The sequence below is a fragment of the Macrobrachium nipponense genome, chromosome 15 (assembly GCF_015104395.2).
Source record: "Macrobrachium nipponense isolate FS-2020 chromosome 15, ASM1510439v2, whole genome shotgun sequence".
NCBI classification, from domain to species: Eukaryota; Metazoa; Arthropoda; class Malacostraca; order Decapoda; family Palaemonidae; genus Macrobrachium; species Macrobrachium nipponense.
Genome location: NC_087208.1, coordinates 4,911,260 through 4,926,711, shown reverse-complemented (window position 1 = coordinate 4,926,711; position 15,452 = coordinate 4,911,260). Strand labels below are relative to the sequence as shown.

The 15,452-nt window shown below is 43.8% G+C and overlaps 1 protein-coding gene across 2 annotated transcripts in view; it reads right to left on the bottom strand.

The window, feature by feature from the left end:
* LOC135226980 (uncharacterized) overlaps positions 1–14,963 on the bottom strand; it is a 209,334-nt gene extending 194,371 nt beyond the window's left edge. For both annotated transcript variants that reach the window (XM_064266693.1, XM_064266694.1), the window contains exon 1: positions 14,726–14,963. The gene's annotated coding sequence lies outside the window, so the exon portion shown is untranslated. The remainder of the gene's footprint in view (positions 1–14,725) is intronic.
* Between the last annotated feature and the right edge of the window lie 489 nt (positions 14,964–15,452).

Below are 15,452 nucleotides of genomic sequence, written 5' to 3'. Positions count from 1 at the left end.
CTCTCTCGGTCGTTTTCCTTTAGCGGTAACTCTAGTGGGAGGGCCACTCGAAAGGGCCGAACAGGAGGTAGACGCCACTTTCTTTTCTCCCACCATCACGGTCTCTTCTTCCTGGACGATTGCAGGAGAAGATCTTGAGTCGCTTTCTCCACCGTCAGAGATCGGGAAATATCCTTCACCAACTGTGACGGGAACAGAAAATCAGACCTAGGGGCGAATAACAAAGCTGCTCTTTGTGAATGTGAAACTGCTTTCGTCAAGAAAGCGCTAAACACAGATCTCTTCTTCAAGAGACCTGCTCCAAATAAGGAAGAAACTTCCCCTGAGCCGTCTTGCACCGCCTTGTCAATACATTTTTGACAAAATTGCCGGAGTACATCCGGTTCTAGCCCTCAGGGGCATGAGCTTTCTTGGACATCACCCCAAGGGACCAATCTAGGAAGTTAAAGACTTCTAGAATGTGAAAAAGTCCTTGAGGAGATGATCCAACTCTTGAAGACCCCAAGTAATCTTAGCCGTGTGAAGGCTATGTCTCCTGGATGCGTCTACCAGACTGGAAAAGTCAGCTTCAGCTGAAGCTGGGAGAGTGAGACCCATATTCTCCCCAGTCTGGTACCAAATCCCTCTCTTGCCCGTAAGTCTAGGGGGAGGCATGCAAAAGACTGTCCTTACTAGCTCTTTCTTAGTTAGCATCCAGTTATCCAGCGATTGCAGAGCTCTCTTCTAGAAATCGTCAGTTCTCATCTTCAAGAAAGCCGACGATTTCGGAGTCTTCGAGCATGAAAAAAGTGAACGAGGCGAAGGAGGAGCGGCAGGGATCAATGCATCTCCGTATTCCTGGAGAAGGAGAGCTGTCAAAACTTTGTAGTTCGACAGTCCTTCTTTACCGTGAGACTCGTCCTCTGATTCCTCTTCCATAATCGATCAGTAGGAGAGGCCACTTCCCGTTCCGGGGTCTTCCTGTCCAACAACTCTCTCTACTGGGGACAAACTTTCCTAATCGGCGAGAGGGGCTAAGAGAGGTGTAAAGAGCTCCTCCTGCTTGAACCGGCTCTTGCGTACTTGGTGGCTGGCTCCTCGCGCTTGGCTGGCGCCTCGCGCCTGGGGCTGGCCGGCCTCGCGCCTTGGTGTGTTGGTCCGCCGCATGGCTTTGGTCCTCGCGCTGGCTGGCGCCTCGCGCTTGGCTGGTTGTCTCGCGCCTGGCTGACTCCTCGCGCTTGGCTGGCGCCCTCGCGCCCGGCAGGATCCTCCGCTTGGCTGGGCGGTCTCGCGCCTGACTGACTCTTCGCGCTTGGCTGGCGCCTCGCGCCTGACTGGTGCTCGCGCCTCTCAAAAGGTCCTCGCGCCTGACTGACGCCTCGTGCCTTGTTGAAGTCTCGCGTCTTCCTGGTGTCACATCCTTGCGTGACAGATGCTTGTCTAGAGCCTCACGCTTGGTCTGAATGCTCACGCCTGGTTGTTAACCTCGCGCTCGGCTGAAGCTGCCTGATCTGGCAACTATCCCATCTGGGAGAATCCTCTGGTCCTGTAATGCGTTTCTCGCTTGTCTGGACTCTCTCTTAGAGGACGCTTTTCTTCGTCTGTAGGACGCTCGCGCTTGGCTGGCGCGACGCGCTTGCCGGACGATCAAAAATCTTCCACGAGTATCTATCTGAGTTCTCAAAGACTTCACGTCTCACAGGAGCCTCATCTGGTGGGAGAAGGAAGAGAGTCTTCTTGACCGGCAGTCTGACGTCTTTTCTACGAGGAGGATCCTTCGAAAGGACTCCTACTAAGGCGGAAAGCTGTTCCTGCACCGACAAAATGAATCCTCTTGGACGTTCTCCTGCGTCTCTTCTTGAAAGTGACGAGAGGGAAGACCTCGAAAGGGTGTTGCCCCATCATGGAACGGGCAAAACCCCTCTTCGCCTTCTTGATAGAGGAGGACGCTTCTTCCGAAAAGCGTTCTGGGCTTGAATCCAAAACAGGATCTCTCCAGTGCCTTTTCAGGGGCCTGGACAAGTCCGAATCCTTCCACCCTCGTTTAGGAGAGGGAGAAGCGGACGAAGAGAAACACTCTCTGAGGACGCTTTTTCGATAGCGGTCCTGAGCAGGCTGTCTATATACAGCACCTGCTGAAGGGACGCCTGACCGGGGGGAATTCTCCACAACCTCCGTACGGCTTTCGACTTTCCTTCTCCTCTGGGCTTGGGAGCTTGGAAGAGGTCTAGGCCTGGGAGCGTCGCAGAGACGGTCAGACGCCCCCTCCACAACACTGGGGACACTCACTTCACTAAAATCACTTTCCACAGTCCTTACCTTTCATGGTAGCCATTTTGGATCTCATCCTGTGAAGAGTAGCCTTCAGTTCAGCAATTTCCGATGCCGAATCTGAATGTACGGCCAGTGAGGGTCCTGATACAGAATCATAATTAAGAGAAGAGTTAGAATTATCCAAAGGCTCAATAGGCCTTGTACTACTACCCGCAATCTTAGATGCAGCCTTCTGACTCTATCCCTTTCTAACTTCTTCAAGTAAGAAGTTAGAGTCTTCCATTCCTCAACATTCAACCTCTCACACTCATGACAGGTGTTAGAAATAGAACAATCAAAACCCTACATTTGCGACATACAGTGTGAGGATCAACCGAAGCTTTCAGTATCCTCACCTTGCAGCCTACATTCACACACATTCTCACACAAACACTTGAATCAGACATTCTGAAGAAAAATCAAAAGCAAGTCCAAATCCAGTCCACAGTAGCGAATGCCAAAACAACGATCCAGGTACGTCACCAAAAGTCCACAAAAAGATGATCAATTGTCTAGAAAAGCGAATTCCAGTCAAGAGGTGGCAGCAACGATGTTGATACCACCGGCGACAGAAAAATATCATGAGTAGAAAACGGGAATGGTTCCTAGTCCTGCCACCCAGGGCAGGCCGGTAGATCACCTGAGCCTACCTGTAGCGAGTGGCGCGAAATTTGAATTTCTGTGTCGGGGACGACGAGTCTTAGCTATGTATATATCTGACAGGTAAGTTGATTGTATTGGAAAAAAAAACTAAAAAGTTAAACACTTCTAGCGTCTTAAATAACCCCTTGAGGTGATGATCGTTCTCCGTCATTGTCCAGGAAACCTTAGCCGATGACAAATAAGACCTCCTTGGAGCGTCCACCAAATTGGCGAAATCTCCTTGAAAGAAGAAGCGGTGCTTTCAATCCTGCCTCTTCTCCTGTTTTTACCAGATCCCCCGCTCTCCCTTTCAGTCTAGATGGAGGTAAGTGCAAACGAAGTCTTCCCTTTAACCTTCCTGAATCCATCCAATCCTGGACTCTCTTAAACGCTCTCTTCGCAGAGAGCAAAGTGGCCATCTTAACGAAGCCAGGAGCCTTCCTGGCCTTCGATGAGGCAAATTGTGAAGGGGGAGGAGCAGGAAACGGGCGCTTGAAAATTGTCTGGAAACAAGTTCTTAAGTAAATCCATCAAAGTCTTATAGTCTGAAGACGCTGACGCATTTGGTTCGTCATCATCCGTAGGGCAGAGATCACTAGAAGAATCCTTCTCTCGGTCATCAGCGTCCTTCAAAGATCGCGATGACTTCGACACTTTAACATGTGAAATATCCTGACGCTTCGGACTCAACTGTTGAGCGTCCTGGCAAGCGTCCCGATATGTAAGGCGCCCGCGCGTTCTGAGAAGCGTCCTGCTGAGCGTCCTTACAAGCGTCCTGATGTGTAGGACGCCGTGTGTCCTGAACAGCGTCAGCTCGAGCGTCCTGGCGAGCGTCCGATGTATAAGACGCTGCGCGTCTTGAAAGCGTCTTCTCGAGCGTCCTGGCAAGCGCTTCGCTGCTTAAGACGCCGAGCGTCAAAAGAATCGTCTTCCCGAACGTCCTGAAGCTGATTATCATCATGCAAAGCTTGAACTTCCGTCATGGATCCTTGAGCGTTCTCGGCCTTTTGACAAAGACGCCGGCCGCCTGTGCGGCAACTCACGTCTCTGTCAAATTCGTCTCTCCTAGACGCCCTTTCATGAGGAACGTAATACGTTCTCTAATGCGTCGGCTACTAGGAGGAGACTCAAAGGCCGAAAAACGCGGAGAAGGATCCGGGGACTGCCTAGTCCTCTTAACAGGCAGCCACCGATCCTTCCTCCGATGACTAGGTTCTGCCTCCTTTTCTCAAAATAAGAAGCTAACTGTTTCTGCATTTCCCAAAGCATTTTCCTTGATGGGGAAAGTTCTCGATCAGGAGAAGGACTCATCCTGTGCGAGGAAGATGGGCGAGGGGATGCCCTTTCCTTCAACTCAGGAAACATACTTAGAGCGACTTGGACGCCCAATCGAACGAGGTCCTCCCCTGATGAAGTCTTGTTCCTTTTCTGTGGCGGGGAAAAGCTTCAAACTTCAGGTGATGATTCTACGCCCACTGATCAGAAGGACGTGAAGCGTCCTCTCTCTGAAACCTCTCTTAAGAGGGCGACAAGGGCGACGGCCGCCTGTACGGCACCTTGCGCCCCTGCCGCTCTCCCCATGAGAGGTCTTCCAGAGTCCCAACCTCGGCGAGGAGAGGAGCCTCGGAAGAAGAGAAGCACTCTTTAAGTATCCGTGCCCGTGCACGAACACCGGCAGCCGATGCCTGAGATTTGTCCTCAGTTTTCTGCCGTAGGGACGTCAGACCGGTTCATTAGATACCGTAACCCTCCTTCGGCTTTCGGTTCTTGCCCTCTCCCTAAGGCCTGGGAGTCCTGGCAGGGCCTAGGCCTAGAGGCATTATGGGACCGATCTGACGCCCCCCTCCACAACACTAGATGCACTTACACTTTTATTGCAATTATTCACATTTGATTGTAGAGCAATCACTTTCGATTCCAAGGCGCGAATCGACTCCATAATCGTAGATAATACGTTTCCTCCTGCAGACACTTCCTGATTGTTCAGAGGCAATACAACAGGATTAGGTTGAATTACATCTACAGGAGGATTTAATGGAGATACAATTCTACCCTGACTTCTATTCACAGAAGCACTTCTAGAGGAAGACGACCTGATTCTATCACGCTCAAGCTTTCTCACGTAAGAATCATATGCCTTCCATTCAATTTCAGTCAATTGCTCACACTCGATGCTTCTATCATTCAACAATACATACATGACTTCGACATTTCGATCACACCGAATGAGGGTTCTACCAAAGCTTTCGGCAACCTCACCTTACATTCCTGTACCTTACACACCCTGAAGCTAGCAGAGCTAGATCCAGACATCGTAATCAAAGAAAAGTCAAAGCCAAATCCAAATCAAATCCACTATCACGTATGCTAAGCCAACAAGCAAAATCAAAACCAAAGGTCAATCAGAATACTCAAGTTAGCCCAAGGAGTTTCAAAAATCCTAGGCGGAGGTCTGTAAACATTGTTTACCGACAGGCGACAGAGAAAAATCTGAATAGAAAATGGGAAGATTCCTGATATCGCCTTCCCAGTGGAGGGTATGGGTACTAACGACCGTGGCCCGCCCACTGGTGTGCCAGGAGTTTTGAATTCTGTCGGACGTCGAAGAATACAGCTCACTATATAATATCGGACAGGGAAAGTTTCATGAACAAAATTTTATTTTTTCATAAATTCACCATAAATCGAAATATTGTGCTAGAGACTTCCAATTTGTTGCAAAATAAAGGTAAATTATTGAATATTACTAGAATGTAAGAGTTTTAGCTTAAAATTTTGTTTTTCGACCATTTCGGTCGAGTTAAAGTTGACCGAAGGTTGAAATTTTGGCACTTATCGTTATTTATATGAAAATATTTCAAAACTTATGAAAGCTACAACCATGAGTTGTTTTTAGTTGTATTCTACATGAAATTGTGCACATTTTCATATATAATACTCCATATAACGGCTAATATAAAATGGTGCAAAAATTATGTCAAAGTGACGAAATAATTTCTGAGATGTGTCGCTGATGTTTTTTTAGTGCAAGAAGAAAGAAATTCACGCTTGCGCGCCTGGGTAACGATTGTAAACAAAACAACGCCTTGATCCGTGAGCTCCCAGCTTCCCCCAAGGCGCGTGATTCAAAAGTTTTCGCCTGGTAGGCCTATAAGTATTTTTCCGTGAATTTTTAAAAAAACTTTTTATATCGATGTACCATACGTCCAAGAAGATGGAGGACTTGATGCTACACTCACCTTTATTGGGAAAATGGTCACTTGTAAATTATCATTTATAGCTTTCCAAGTAAAGTCAATAAGACAGTCATCACTACATATAGATAAATCAATTGCTGATAACGTGCCTGTTTGAACATGAAAATGCATAGACTCCCCAGAGTTGAGGATCCCCACATTTTCATCTTCTATGATGGAACCTAAGCACCTTTCCCTTTGATTGGTGATGATGTCACCCCAAAGAGGGTTTCTGCTATTCATATCTCCCAAAATAACAAAAGGACGTGGTAACTGTTGAATAAGAGATTTAAATTCATTGATGGGGAAGGCTTCATTAGGTGGCAGATAGAGAGAGCATACTGTATATTTTCTTTGCAAATGGATCTGCACACCAATCATTTGCAATGCTGATTGAATACTAATAGGATTTTGTGGGGTGTCATTTCGAACATATAAAACACCACCACCATGGCTTCCAGTATTTAAATTATAGGTGGGGTGATAGGATGTATACTCTCGTGGGTTGGGGCACATATTATTACCAATCATGGTCTCCTGCAGAGCTATACAAACAGGAGACACTTCTGATATGAGTAGCCTTAATTCTTCCCATTTAGCTCTTAATCCCTGACAGTTCCACAGAAGAAAATTAAAATGAATTTTACTTTCTTTCCAGAGGCTGTTACATTAGGGCCTCTTTTAAGAGCTTTTCAGCTTACAACCTTGCTCTTTTTTTCTGGAAGGAGACCGATTGTTTAGGGCTGCCTTCCTTTTTAGAAGGTTATCAGTCTCAGGAACAGCAGTCAAAGCTGGTGTCGCCTGAGGAGGGGTGTGAGGATTGGACATTGGTGCATCCTCCAAAGCATTTATAGCTAGTACAGCCTCCAGAGAGGTGGGAGTGCCAGGTATACCCGACACAGCCTCCACAGAGGAAGGTGTACCAGAAATCACTGGTTCTGCTTCCATAGAAGCAATGGCGCCAGAAACCACTGGCACTGCCTCCAAAGAGGAGGGAGTGCCAGAATCAACTGGCACCACCTCCGAATAGGCAGGAGTACCAGAAATCACTGGCACGGCCTCCATCACTGGTGCAGCCTCCAAAGAGGCAGGAGCACCAGAAATCACTGGTGCAGCCTCCGGAGAGGCAAGAGCACCAGAAATCACTGGCGCAGCCTCCGAGGAGGAAGGAGCGCCAGCAACAATTGGCGCCACCTCCAAAGAGGCCCGAGTAAGGGTCGTTACCGGTTTCTTATTTAACACGTTTCCTACGACAGCCATAATGGCTGGAATGCTGGTACTGCGACAGTAGTAAAACTGCTCTATCGTCAGTACCAAAGGAGACAACAAGGGGAGAGGTTGTTCATGCTTGTTTCTCACAAGATAGACTTTGTTGAGGTAAGAAAAGCCGTGACCCACCAGTGGGTCCCATCGCATCTGAATGAAAATTTTATTACTGCAGTGCGATGGGACCCACCGGTGGGTCCCACTTGAATTTTTTTTTTTTATTGTAGCTAACCACTCTGTATCTATGAGACCTGCTATCATGTAATAAATATTTATATATAATTTACGTATTTGAGGGTTTGGTTAGGGTTTCCTTTTCTGTCTTTTTATTTTATAGTGTAATTTATATATTTGAGGTTTGGTAAGGGTTTTCCTTTTCCGTTCCGTTTTTTTTTTTTTCTTAATATGACCCATAGTTTTGAATCTTTTCTAAATTTCTATAAATCAATCAGTAATTTTATATATTGTTTTACCTTAATATCAAAAACTTTACACCGCATATCATCTTTATGGAAGTAAAAAAAAATCTGATAAAAATGAAAGCTCCAATTCTGAAGAAGACACTTCTGATGATGAATATATTCATTCAGAAACAGGAAGCAGTTCATCAAGTGAAGAGTCCCTCCATGATGATTCTGAAAATCAAATCACTGAAGAAGAGCAAGAAAATGAGGAAGAAAATGAGAAAGAAATTTTGAATGAAGACACAAGTCCACCAAATGCCGAGTGGATAAAAGTGACTAAGAAAGCTCGACAACATGGATTAACTGGGAAAGATCGTCTACAGATAACAAAATTTGGCCTATTGATGTTTACAAACAAATAATTACTGATAATATTATAAATCTAATTGTTCAAGAAACCAATCGATATGCTGAGCAGAAAATTTCTTCAGTTACTGTAACAAGAAGATCGAAATTACGGCAGTGGGTTCCTACAAATAACGAAGAAATTGAAAAGTTTATTGGACTTATCATTTACATGGGATTGGTTCCATTCCCTGAGATCCAATTATATTGGTCAAAAAGCATCTTTTATAAGAATGAAATTGTTCCAAAAACAATGAGTAGAGACCGCTTCCTCTTGCTCTTGCAAATGTTACATTTTTGCAACAATGAAGAACCTAATGTGGGAAGAGATTGAAAAATAAGAAAATTACTAGATATGATTTTGGTGCAGTATCAATCAATCTATAAATCAGGATCTGATGTTATAATTGATGAGAGTATGGTGCCTTTCAGAGGCCGTGTCATTTTCAGACAGTACATCCCTGGAAAGAGCCATAAGTATGGATGCAAACTGTTCAAACTTTGCACTCCTGATGGATACACTCTAAACATGGAGTTATATACTGGTGTAGGAGTAGCTCCTCCACCTCTAAGGAAGACTGAATCTCTTGTAGTAAGACTCCTTGCAAATCATATGGATATGGGAGTGACTTTGTTTGCAGATAATTACTATATCTCCTCAGTTCTTAGGAGAGTATCTTCTTCAGCGGAGACTTACCTATGTGGGCACAGTAAGAATCAATAGTAAGTATCTTCCAAAGTCAGTTACAAAAGCAAAACTAAAGAGAGGTGAAATAAAGCCTTAGAAAATAAGAATGGAGTGAAAGTATTCAATTGGAAAGATAAAAGATAGTTGTGACTCCATTAACAGTTCCAGAACATGATGCTACTCTAATCAACACAGGTAAAGTCACAAGGACTGGTTTACCTATCAAGAAACCACAAAGTGTGTTAGACTATAATAAGTGCAAGAAAGGAGTTTGATTATCAGATCAAATGTCATCATATTATTCACCTCTGAAGAAGTCAAGAAAATGGTACAGAAAAGTAGCATTAGAATTTATTGCTGGTACTTCTATAATGAATGCTTGGGTACTTTACAATAAGTACTTTGCTGTCAAGAAAATGTCATTACGTGCATTCAAGGAATCTATTGTCTTATGCTATACTAGTGGTATCATGAAGGAAAAAAACAAACCAGGAAAATCAAGTGTGAATATTTCAGGAAAATCTTCACATTGTCTCAAAGAAGCAGAAGGACAGAAAAGAAAAACAAGGAAACGATGCAGAGGCTGCTACGAAATGTGAGCAGCAAATGAAGGATCCAAAGTGGCCAAAATCAAGTCAAGAAAGGTTTCCACATATTGTGACTCATGTGATGGCACTCCATATCTATGTTATCATGTTTCAATCTCAAACATAACTAGTGATATGATTTTTCATTAGCAAATGGAATAGAAAACTCATTTTCTTATATACTGAATGTCAGACAAATTTTCTTTGCAATTATTTCAATAAAACTTTCTTTATTTTTTTTTGTATACTTCAACCCTTTGATAGCAATACTGATCTACTAAAATAATAATTGCAATTAAAAGTAAGTTTTTTTATAAATTAAAAAAAATAGTTTTGTTCTACTGGGAACCAGCGGTGGGTCACATTGCAGCAAATGAGAGAACAGTGTGACCCACTGGTGGGTCCCATTGCTGGAAACGTGTTAAATTATCCTTATTAACACTTATATTTCTCTTTCGGTTAGGCAGCGACACTGTAAAAGGATATTCCTGGTCTAACATATTGATTCAATACTCTCTCTTTTGCCTCCCTAAATGTGATACGTTCTGTTACCCTTAAAGTTTGAATCTCTTTTTCCATGATGTATACATTACAATTAAGTGAAGATGATGGATGATTTTCTCCACAATGTATACAGCTGGCTTGATTATTACATATGCCATGCTCTCGTTCACTGCATTTGACACAAGTGGCTGGCTTGCCTTGCAGTTTCTGTCTACAGGACCCTAACATATGTCCGAATTCTTGACAATGGAAACATCTCCTCGGTCTTGGGATATATCGTTTAATCTTGAAACGTAGCCAGGCTGCTTTTACTACAGTAGGTAATCAAGTAGAATTAAATTTAATAATTAAATTGGGAAGTGGTACAAAGACTCCATTTACCTTCTTCATTCGCTCAACTCTTATTACACCTTGATCTTTTAGTTCCTCTACAAGTTTTTCTTCGGCGTAAGTCATCAGTTGGGGAGCATATATCATTCCCTTGGAGTGATTCCAAAAAGCATGTGCTGCACATTGTACTTTGACTCCTCCAAGGTGTGATATTTTCAGTTTTTCAGTCTCTTTGGCTGGGGTAGATTCCATCGTCAGCTTTCCTCTACCTTCATGAGAAATCTTAGGCTCTCGGCCACAACACTTCGCAATGTCTCGATATGTACAGCAAAAATATCATAACCATCTTCTTCCAAATTTAAAGTTAAATACTTTTCATAAGACTTCAAATATTCCAGGTCCAATTTCAAACATATGTCTGCTTAATTTCCCTTTACTCTGTACAGGAGCATAGGGTTTCAGTGTAATTACACGAAGGTTTTTTTTATTTTTCCAGAGGAAGGTTGTCAGGGGAGGTTCCAGTAGTCGTTAACTGTGCCGATTTACCGCCATCAAAGGGTCCAGGGGTACTTGTATATTTATTTTCCGATTTCATAAAGATCTAAGTACAAAAAAAATAGAAATAAACCTGAAAACCTTAAAAGATATCATCAGCCTTTCATGGATTTTATTCTTCCACTAATGGCACAAGTGAGAACTGACTCCCAAATGTCCGCGTCCCTACCCTACCCCACAGGGGGATGGCACAACATGATTAGAGTGGCCCAAGTGTAAGCCAAACCCGCTTGATAGGACAGAGAGTATTACCAGAATACAATCATCCCCCACCCTAATCACATTATGGGCAAACCGGACAGAATGCCGAGAGTCCTATCTGCAAAACTAGACCCCCCTGGAATCCATGGTCCAGCCCTGCAAAATAGCTCCGCCTGATATCGCTCAGGTCCGAACATTATCGGGCAGTTGATGGTCCTGCCATGGTTCCCACTATTTAGCTTCAGATATAAAACCCAGTCCCAGCTATGATATCTTTTCTGTTTACCAGGTCCAGTAAATTTAAGCAAAGGTAGAAAATTCCACATAATTAATTCAAAATGCTAGTAAAAAAAAAAAATAAATAAATAAAAAAATAAAAAGTGTCCTCTGCAGCTGCCCATGGGTCCAGCACAACTGAGTAGAAAACTTTGAGTTTCCTGTTGTGCCGGGTGGCGAACAGATCTACGACTGGACGCTTAAAGATGTAATTGTATTCTTTTTTCACCAATTAAATATCAAGTGAATAAGGCCGAGCCAAGCGATGACAATGAATCGACTGCGGTTGTTTACCCTATAAACATACACACACTATAAATGTGCATAACATATACATACAGAAACACTAAATGTTATCCATTCTGAATAGGAAACAAATAGCCTATATGGTAAAAACCAGTTTGCAAACAATGTTTCCTAGTGTGGACAGGCCTTACCTAAGCTGCGAAACTAGTTTTACCCATAACACTATCATATTGGTTCCACACAGTTGCATGGTGAAACAATCTACTCTTTGGGTAGGTATAGGACAGAGTGGCGACATAGCGGCCACCTTCCTCGGAATGTGGCCACTTTTCAAAACAGCACTTGAATTAGCCTATGCCATTTGATACTAGGTATTCATAATTTAAGGGAAAACACTTACTTCGAGAAGAGCGTTGAGGTCTCTGTGTGCTGCCTGGATAGGCCACAACTCTTGACTGAATCAGTCATGGCAACGAATTCAAGTACTTTTTTGAGAATGTGGCTGCATTCAATGTCCGGTGGCCGCTATGTCGCCGCTCGGTCATTTATCCTAGTAGTTCGCAGATCCGGGGACAGATCCTACAATTCCAGAACCATTACCCCAAATAACAAAATGCATAGAATAAAAGTTGTCCAGAATTCCAAAATATACCCGAAAAGTCACTTATCTGACCATTTTACACCAAAATACCATCCGCCGATATTTCCCGTGAAACGTAAATTTTTCTAAGTACCCACTTGATGTGAAGGCTGACATGGTCCTTGTAGCTCCCATAGTTCTTGAGTTGGCCGCGGACAGGCGCTGTACGTCGGCCCGCCCCCAACGCGGGAAATTTTAAATCAAACCAATCCTGTATCAGGTTGACCCAGGTCATTCCCAAGGGACATGGATTAACTTCCTCCCAACCAATAAAAACGTGTCCCATGAATATGAATCAGACAATCATACCTGCAGTCACAAAATTTGCCCTTTCCGTTCTACACCGCCGCCATGGATAGAACGCATTCCGTATTATTTCCCAAAAGTGTTACAGCTGACGAGTTCGATCAATATACACATTTGTATATTGGTATCCTTATCGAGTTTTTACGAAACACTGACGAATTTATGAAGTGTTATACAGGGAAGGGTTACTTGGGGACTATTCGGGGTTGTGTACAACATGCAACACAGCGAACCGACGGTTCATGAAACATGGGACCAGCGAGGCCACGGGCCAAGCGATATACATGTGGCGATGTACAAACAGCAAGTGCGGTAAGAAGGTATCAGTTCGGCATGGATCCTTTTTTGAAAAGTCGCGTTTGTCCCTAGAAACAATTATTATATTAATATTTTGCTTCACAAAGAAAATCCCACAGTGTGTTGTCACGGATTTGGTTATGCCTCTAGCACCTAACACCATGGTGGATTGGTATAATTTTTGTAGGGATGTATGTTGCCAAATCCTGTGTGCTGATAATAAGAAAATCGGTTGTCCTGGTCATATTGTTGAGATCGACGAATCTAAATTTGGGAAACGGAAGTACAACCATGGCCGAAAGATAGACAGATCTTGGGTGTTCGGTGGCATTGACCGACAGACACGTGAGACCTTTTTCAAGGTGGTTCCTGACCGTTCTGCCGAAACTCTGATCCCGGTGTTGCTTGATAACGTACTTTCAGAAACCACAATCATATCTGATTGCTGGAAGTCGTACAGCAAAGTCCGGGATCATTATTTTGCGCATAATGTCGTGAACCACAGCGTTAACTTCGTTAGCCCGGACGACCCGAATGTACACACGAACACTATAGAATCGCAGTGGCGTGTTCTTAAACGGAGCGCGCTACCGAGACACGATACGCAGCAAGAACTTTACAAAAGCTATTTTTCTACGTACTGTATCCAGAAGCGGTATCTACAAGATGTTCCGTGTCCATTTCGGGCGTTCCTGAAATTGATCAAACGTGTCTATCCGCTCAAAAGCCGCCCGACATCCCCCATCTCAAATTGGATTTCCCGGCCCGAAACATTAAGACCAGGACCTTCTACCAGCGAGCCACATGATCCCTTACCCGTTCCAAAGAGGCCGAGACTGATGCCTTCATCTACCCCTTCATGGTCGTCGAACAGCAGCGAGTTTGAAATGTGAATAAGGTAAGTTGTATATTAATTTTTGTTAGCCTTAAAACTAGTGTTTCGGTTATTTCGAAGCCAGTACCGAAGCATGTGTTCGAACAGTACTATTTCGGTTAGTTCGAAGCCAGTACCGAAGCACGTGTTCGAACAGTACTGTTTCGGTTAGTTCGAAGCCAGTACCGAAGCATGTTTTTGAACAGTAAGGCCGTGGCAAACGAGGAAGGTGTTTAATGTTACAGTTATGGGGGGGATTTATAGCCTAGGCTAGTCGTGTTTTTTCATATGTACTGTGGCTAATTCACTGTAACCCCTGTGGCTAGCGCGCGCAGCGCAACATTACCTCTTGCCAGAACATGTCGAGCCTGCCAAGAATCTTTAAATATGCGGATAAGGCGCGAAGCGCCGTTCCGCTGCAGCCTTACTGTAACCTCTGTGGCTAGCAAGCGCAGCGCAACATTACCTCTTGCCAGAACATGTCGGGCTTGCGGATAAGGCGCGAAGCGCCGTTCCGCCACAGCCTTGCTGTGGGGTCTAAGCTTCTAATTTAATGTCGGTTAGTGGTAGCCTAGGCTAGACGTTTTACATGTAGGCTAGTCTTTCAAAAGTTCGGCAATGTAAGGGGTCCTAGGCAAGCCTAGCCTACGTCAACCTTGAATGCAGAGTAAGGGGACAAACTTTTGTATTAAGGGTCAAAGGTTTGGGTCTCAAAACCGGGAATTGAGAGTTACGTGCGCCGTGAAAGTCCTACGCCGCTTCCCCCCACCCAAAAACCCTGGTTTCCCAATGGGTCCCCCCTTTACCGTTTGATGTTTTTCAGGCTTTATTTTTACTGGGTCAATTACAAAAAAGGGCCAAAAACGTTATTCTCAGCTATTTTTTCCCCGGAAAATCGATCGTCCCCGGATCTGTAGTAGCTCCCCTAAGTAATCTACAATCACAAAAATACAACCTTGCTTTTGTGCAAACTTACGCTAGGTAAATGGCGAAAGGGTTCCACAGAAAGTAGCGCAGTATAGGTATAGGAATAGCATAAGACACTTTTCCTATATCATATTCTTATTTATAAAAAGTAAACCAAAGCGGTCACTGTGCTTCTTCATCAAATAGGTATACAACACGGTGACACATTAGTTGTAGTTGTGGAAGTGGCAATAATTTTAATTACGGCTCCCAGACACAACAGAACGTGAAATGGTAGTTATTCGGTGCTTCGCCGTTGTAGCAGCACCCCAAATTTAAAATTCACTTACCTCAGTTTTAATGCATTATTGTACTCATAGATATAAAGGGGATCTATGATTGTACCAATAGTAAATTATTTCTCGTACTGTTGCTACAGTCTAATTTCCTTCTCAAGTTTTATCAAATTTTATAGGTTATTAAGTAAAAGTGGTAAAGTTCATCTTACAAAAATTTTCTTGATCAAATTCGGACCAGCCCGTTGACTAAGTAGTGTGTGGAATTTTTATTTTTCTATTTCATGGACTGCTGCAACTCTATCACAATCTACTTAAGTTGAACTACATGATTAATCAAAAGATATCGCAGCTCGGGATACGATTACTCTTGCATTGTTTGAGTTACACTGGTTACCCATCAATGTCAGGACAATGTTTAAAGTATGCGTTATGACTCCTGTTATCAACAGGTACAGGTGGGTTCTTTTTTCCCCGAACCCCTGTCACTCCACTGAAGGT